General features: G+C 42.0%; 1 pseudogene; it reads right to left on the bottom strand.

Moving 5' to 3' along the window:
- Positions 1-1,834: 1,834 nt before the first annotated feature.
- On the bottom strand, positions 1,835-5,475 carry LOC139163457 (kunitz-type serine protease inhibitor-like; annotated as a pseudogene).
- Positions 5,476-7,372: the final 1,897 nt, after the last annotated feature.

The raw sequence follows: 7,372 nt of genomic DNA, 5'->3' as shown, positions 1-7,372 counted from the left end.
TCTTTCCTCTCCTCTCCTCTCCTCTTCTCTTCTCTTCTCTCCTCTCCTCTTCTATTCTCTTCTCTTCTATTCTCTTTCCTCTTCTCTCCTCTTCTCTTCTCTCCTCTCCTCTCCTTTTCTATTCTCTTCTCTTCTCTTTCCTCTTCTCTACTCTACTCTACTCTTCTCTTCTCTTCTGTTTCCTCTTCTCTCCTCTTCTCTCCTCTTCTCTTCTGTTCTCTCCTCTTCTCTTCTCTCCTCTTCTCTTCCCTCTCCTCTCCTATTCTATTCTATTCTATTTGCTCCTCTCTCCTTCCCCTTCCCCTCTCTTCTCCTGTCCTATCCTCCCTCCCTCCCCTCTTCTGAGGCTGCTGGCTCTACCATCTCTTGTCCTTTGGCAGCATCTCTTTACCTGGTCTCCCAACTTCTTTCACACATACCATTTCCCCTCAATTAATCCCGGAGCAAACAAGATCCCATCTCTGGTCCTTTCAGCCTGGCTCAAAGGGTGGGAATTCCTCCTTAGTCCTAGGTTGGGTCTCTCCACAATGGGCGGAAACTAATCAGGGAGAGAAGCAACCTGGAATTTAGGAGAAATATCCTCATGGTGAGAACAATTGACCAGTGGAACGACTTGCCTCCAGAAGTTGTGGGCGAAGAGATTAGACAGCCAATTGCCTGAAATAGTATAGGACCTCATGCTTGTTAGTGCTATGTACATAACCAGTTGGGTTTGGCAATTTATAACACAAACCAAGTATGTATGCTTACATGTAATAGAACACTATTGCTTTAAGAGCTAGTGTTCCAGTTAACCATAAGGGGGAGCTAGAAGCCTCTCTCTCATTCTCTCTCTCTCTCTCTCTCTCTCTGCTATTCTCTGCTAGTTTATCATTGTCACTATGCTATAGAACTATTTGTTGAAATGGTAATTTATGTATTTGTAAATGTATTTGTAAAATGGTAATTTATGTATTTGTAAATTACCGAGTCTGCGGAGAGGGGCGGCATACAAATAAATAAATAAATAGATAGATAGATAGATAGATAGATAGATAGATAGACAGACAGACAGACAGACAGACAGACAGACAGACAGACAAACAAACAAACAAACAAATAAGTTGAACAAGTAAGCTTGTAGTATTGTATATGTATTGACAGTTATTGAATGATGTAATTGTGTATGACTAGGATTGTTCTTGACTGAGATATTTGCCCAAGTTAATATATTTTATACACTTAATGTGTCTGAATTGTATTACTGAATTACTACCAATATCTTTGGGCTACTAGCTGGATATCTGCAAAACCTCCACGTATGTGTATCTTTGACTACTAAGAGATTACTCTCCACACTCCCTAACTCTTAACAATGTTTGAGCAGAGGGTTGGACTAGAAGATCTCCAGAGTCCCTTCCATTATGTCATTCTGTTAAAGCCATGGACAGGGACTGAGGTTCAAGCCAGCATCCAAATAACAGGGCCAGACAACCAAGTAGAAAATCATATCCTCATGATGGAACTGCCAAGGAGAAAACCCACATCCACACCACCAGGGGAAGCTACTGCATGTAAACAGGGAGCAAACCAGACACTCGGTTGCATTCTTGCTGTTACCCAGTTGGATAATGAAACATTTGCAAGAAAACCACCAGGCTCAGAGAGAACCAAGCAGCCCACACTCTTCCTCCTCCTCCTCCTCCTTCTCCCCCCACTCCTCGTCTCCGCAAACTCCACCCCCTTCTAGCAGTGATGATGTTCCCTAGTTGGGTCATAAAAGGCTCTGCAATAAAACCACCAAGCTCAGAGAGCACCCAAAATTCTATAGTGACCAAGATTCATTTCTACTGAATCAATCATAGCCTGTGGTGAGAACCAGGATATCACGTTAAGCCCCCCTATGCTTCATGTCTTCAGAGAGGGGCGGCATACAAATCTAATAAATTGAATGGAATTGAATTGAATGTTAAGAGACAACAGTTCTTATTCAATGAAGAGGCCAATCCGCAACTCCTCCCCTACTTACCAGCACAGCTGTCTTGGCATGACTCTAGGAGCCTAAAATTGTTGCCATTGCCTCCACAACCACCATAAATAAACTCTTGGCATTTGTTTGAAGTTGCATTGTAGTAGAAGCGAGGGATTCTGGATTCACATGGTCCAATCTCAGGAGACATCTTACAAATCTCTGTGACAAATGGAAAGGGGGGTGAATATTATTGAATTAGGGAGCACAAAAGGTTTTAAGGCTCTTCCTCCACCTGGTGCCCTCTTCACATGCTCAGAGTGGAAGCTGTCGAGAGCCAACTGAGACGTTTTAATTTGGTTTCCTGCTCAGATGATTGAGTAGATTGTCCTGTTGCTTAAAATTCTCCCTTTTCCCCCTGTAAGTCATTCAGTTTATTCAAAGAAAGTTAAGATACAAACCACTGAAATATTTTTTAAAGACTAAAGAATGTTTAAAAAGAAGAATTTTTTTAAAAACCATGTATTTAGAAAAGGGAGAGGGAAAAATGTCACATATACGGATAGCATCCTCTCCCATTGAGAATGAGGATAAACAAATTTGGGGAAAATGGCATGAATGGATTTGAAATGAAGGCTGAAAATGTAACAATACAAAATATCAGTATACAAAAGAAGGATAATAATTACCTTAGGAAGTATGACTTTTATTACTCTTTTTCTTCCCAATGTATCTCTTTCTATATCTATTAGTAAAATTCATTTATGATAATTAAACGTAAATATACAAAATAGAAAGAAATGTATCAGAAAGGTAATAGAAATGGATTAAGATCTGTTAAACTAGAACAAAAGATGTGAGAAATACTGCTTTTACTCCTTATTCTTTTACTTTTTTTCCCTTTCTTTTTTCTTTTCTTCTTTTTTATTTCTGGAAAACAATAAAGATACTTTATAAAAAAAAAAAAAAGAGAATGAGGATTAACAGAATCCAGCAGCGTCAATTTCCCACCTCTTGTGAAACAGGCCCAGAGAATTTTAAACTGCTGAATCTGTCCACAAGTACTTAGTCCTCTGTCCTCTGTAGCTACATTGATACCAAAACAGTTCATTTGAAATGGCTTAATTTTGCGGGTTAAAAATCCCGATTCTGCTGTTGCATTGAGTCAAGAGTCCATAACTTATTGAGTCTATAACTTATTTTTATTTATTTTCTTTAGTGTTTTTAATCTTTAATATTAATTGACTATTTTTAACTAAATTATTGGATGTTTTTTTTAAAATGATGGATAATTGGGGTGATTATAGTATGTGTGGAGCGAATGATTGGTATGGATGGGATGGGTGGGATGGGGTTACAATATGGATGAGATGAATGGGAGTGATGTAAGCAATATATTTGGCCTACCTGGCGCTGGAGAGGCAGGAGGGGAGGCACCTATCTCTGGGGTGGCAGAGGGTCAGGATATACCGGTGTTGCTGGGGAGAGGCAGATATGGCGGGAACCAGGGAGCGAGCCGTTCCAGGGGAAGGAGGGATCGCTGCTTAATAACGATCCCTTGTTCCGGGTCCGTGAGCTCAACCCAGGGCACTGGTGACAAGTGTAATTCTGGCCCTGGGCTCAGGTTGCTGCTACTCAATGCCAGGTCGGTGGTAAATAAAGCTCTCCTCATCCGGGATTTGATCCTGGATGAGGAGGCCAACCTGGCATGTGTAACAGAAACCTGGCTGGGCCCGGAGGGAGGAGTTCCTCTCTCTGAAATTTGCCCAGCCGGGTTTCAGATATGGCATCAACCTCGACCCCAGGGAAGGGGGGGAGGAGTGGCTATTATAGCCAGGGAGAGCCTTTGCCTGCGTAGACTCATTGCTCCAGAGATTGCGGGTTGCGAGTTCCTCCTGGTGAAGTTGGACTTAGGGGTTCAGGTGGGCTTGTTTCTCACGTACTTACCTCCCAGCTCCCTGTCAAAAGCCCTGTCTGTGCTAGTCGAGGAGATAGCCAGGCTGGCGGTGGGGTTTCCTAGACTTATTGTCTTGGGGGACCTCAACCTGCTGTCGCTCGGCGAATCCTCTAGACTGGCACAGGAGTTCATGGCCACCATGGCAGCCATGGACCTGACCCAAGTAGTACAGGGTCCGACTCACAAGGGAGGACACGCACCCGACATGGTATTCCTCTCCAAGCAACTGAGTAATGGTCTGAGACTAAGGGGCTTAGAAGTGTTGCCTTTGTCATGGTCAGACCATTTTCTTTGTGGCTTGACTTCCTGACTCCAATCCTCCCTCACAGGGAGGCGGAACTAATTAAGTTGTTCCGCCCCAGGCGCCTGATGGATCCAGAAGGCTTTCAGAAGGCGCTTGGGGTTCTTCCAGATACACTCGTCCACAGTTCAGCAGAGTCTCTGGCTGAGGCCTGGAACAAGGCTGCAGCGGAGGCCCTTGACGGGATTGCGCCCCGGCGATCTCTCCGTGGCACTAGACCCCGTAGAGCTCCATGGTTCAAAGAGGAGCTCCGGGAGTTTAAACGCCAGAATAGATGTCTAGAGAAGTGATGGAGGAAGAGTAAGTCCAAATCCGATCGAACACTTGTAAGAGCTCATATTAAGACTTACAAAGTGGCGCTCAAGGCGGCAAGATGCGCGTATCATGCCGCCCTGATTGCATCAGCGGAATCCCGCCCGGCCGCTCTGTTTAGGGTGACCCGCTCCCTTCTTAACCTGGGGGGGGGGTTGGGGAGCCCTTGCAGAGTAGTGCCGAGAATTTTTACATGTTTTTCACTGATAAAATCGCTCGGATCCGAGCGGACCTCGACTCCAATTGCAAAACAGAGTCGACTGACAACGAGTCAGTCGAGGTGACTGGGGCTAAACACCAACACTCCGCAGTCTGCACTGGTTGCCAATCAGTTTCTGGTCACAATTCAAAGTGTTGGTTATGACCTATAAAGCCCTTCATGGCACCGGACCAGATTATCTCAGGGACTGCCTTCTGCTGCACGAATCCCAGCGACCAGTTAGGTCCCACATGCCGCCAGGCATGGGGGAATTGAGATACCCTTCCCCCTAGGCCTTTACAATTTTATGCTTGGTATGTCTGTATGTATGTTTGGTTTTTATTATAATGGGTTTTTAAATTGTTTTTAGTATTGGATTCTTGTTATATGCTGTCTTATTATTGCTGTTAGCCGCCCCGGGTCTCCGGAGAGGGGCGGCATACAAATCCAATAAATAAAAAAAATAAATAAAGATAGGTCAGCCTTCCCCTAAAATTGCATCTTTTGGGGGACCCTTCCCATTTCTGTCCCCTATTCAGCTGACACCCAACCACCATCTCCAGAACCTCCCTAGAAGAAGCCCCACCAAGCCAGACGGTCCAGACTGGGCTCTTTGGCTTCCCTTTCCTGGGGGAGAACTCTGACCACATGAGCCCATTTCTGCAAACTCTACCTGGTCAGCCCTGGTTGGAGATGGAGGTCAGCTCTGCCCAGAGGGTGAGGAGTCCCAGCAGGAGAAGAAGGCCTCCAGAAGACATGGTGAAGCCGTCTGCCCCACACTCGGGCTGCGTGCATTAAATAGTCTTGTGTCTATCGGCTTCCGGTCTGGATAGAGACCGCAGCGGAGCCTCTTTGGCAGAGCTCTGCCTTGAGGCTCCTTCAACCTCTCCGAAGGTCGCGGTTTGCGATCGGATCGGGTCCGGATGGCCCGATCCTAGAACAGGTGGCTCCCCTCTGTCCGAGGAGCCATCGCTGAAGCTCCAGAGACAGCGGTTTGCCCCGCAGCTTCGGAAAAGGGAGAACCGATCCTCCCCCAAGAGGATCGGCCAGAGCGATCTCTCCAAACCCAGCGGGAAGCAAGGAAAAGAAAAGGAAAGTGAAGACAACTTGCAGCATATTTTAACCGAAAGGGAATACAGCAAACAAGAAAACCCAAGGTAAAAACCTAATGTTCCATGTTTAAAAAAGGAAGATTCGATCATTGTAAAAGTTACAAGTGAAAGTTTTTTTTCTCAACAAGGCGAAAAGGAAAGTTTTTCTTTAAGAACTTGTATTCAACCGCAAGTAATAGCCGGATCTAATTTCTTTTCACTTTCGTTTATAACTTTGAACTTTAAATTTTTAAATTTTTGATCAACTAAAAATATTGAAGAATTAATAAAACAATTCTAATTTGAAATGACTTTTAAAAAGACCTAATTTCTAAAGATGAATAGAATTTGGTATTTCTAAACTACCAGTAAACATTGTATCCCGGGCTCTAACTTTAACAGCGGAGGGATAAAGAACACTTTCACTGCTTTCCTTTTTTTTTGCTTTCTCTTACAACGACAAAATGAAATAAACTATTAATTTGAAGACAAATGGAAAATAAAATTAACTGATATATTAAGCTACAAGAACATATTTAGCTTTGTTTGGTTTGCTTGTTTTTGGATTACTACTACCTTTGGATTACTTGCTGATTGCCTGTGGATTATTTGTGAAGAATCTTTCTCTACCTGCCTGGCACTGTGAAGCATAAACTGACTCCATCTTAAGCCTTAAACAACGGAGAATTTGCCTGCATTTGTTCCTCGACTGTGAAACACTAACTGACTCCATTTTAACATAAAAGAAAATCATACATTTGACTTTTCTTTGCATTGGAAAATTGGAACTATATAGAAACAACTACAGAGAAACTTATTTGTTGCCATTACTGAATTTACAACATCTTTTATTAACAAAGACCATCTGATTTATAAGAAGATCTTAAGTATATAATACCTACATTTTGTTCCTTAAACTATTTCCTTTTTTTAAATTTCTTTTTGTATTGCTGATCTATTGCTGATTTTAGAAGTATATTGATTTAGAATATATGCATTGCTAATAAACCTTGGTCTCCTGCTCTACTCTAACTTAACAAAATTAACCCCCCCTTTTTTTTTGCTGTTTCTCTCTCCCACAAGACTGCAATTCTTTGTTATTTCTTCCCCTTTTCCTTCTTCTCTCCCCACTTATATTTGCTTTCTCTTAACATATTTGGATATATATTCACTCTTTTTCTCCTTTACTCTTCAATAGATATTTTCTTTCATTTTATTCTGTTTTCATTCTATTTCTATTCACTCATTTTTCTCTTACTTTCTTATTCCTTTTCTATAAACAAAGTATTATACTCTTCATCTTTTCTTCGGTTTTTTTAAATTTAAAGTTAAAAGGAAACTTATAGTGAATTTTATTTGTAATCTGATTAATATATTGGTGGTTTTTACTAGGTAATAATATATTGATAACTATTAAGGGAAGTTGGTTATAAAGTTTATTGAACAAGTTTGGGATTTATAGTTGTTTTCTTCTATTCACTAAATATAAATTGATAGTAATTTTAAAATTTGAAAATGTCAAGCACTTCAACCTATGTTAAAACAGTTAAAAAACAAGCAGCAG

The sequence above is a fragment of the Erythrolamprus reginae genome, chromosome 3, assembly GCF_031021105.1.
Source record: "Erythrolamprus reginae isolate rEryReg1 chromosome 3, rEryReg1.hap1, whole genome shotgun sequence".
In the NCBI taxonomy this organism is placed as follows: Eukaryota; Metazoa; Chordata; class Lepidosauria; order Squamata; family Dipsadidae; genus Erythrolamprus; species Erythrolamprus reginae.
The sequence above is the reverse complement of the archived record's forward strand: the minus strand, read 5'-3'. Positions and strand labels throughout refer to the sequence as shown.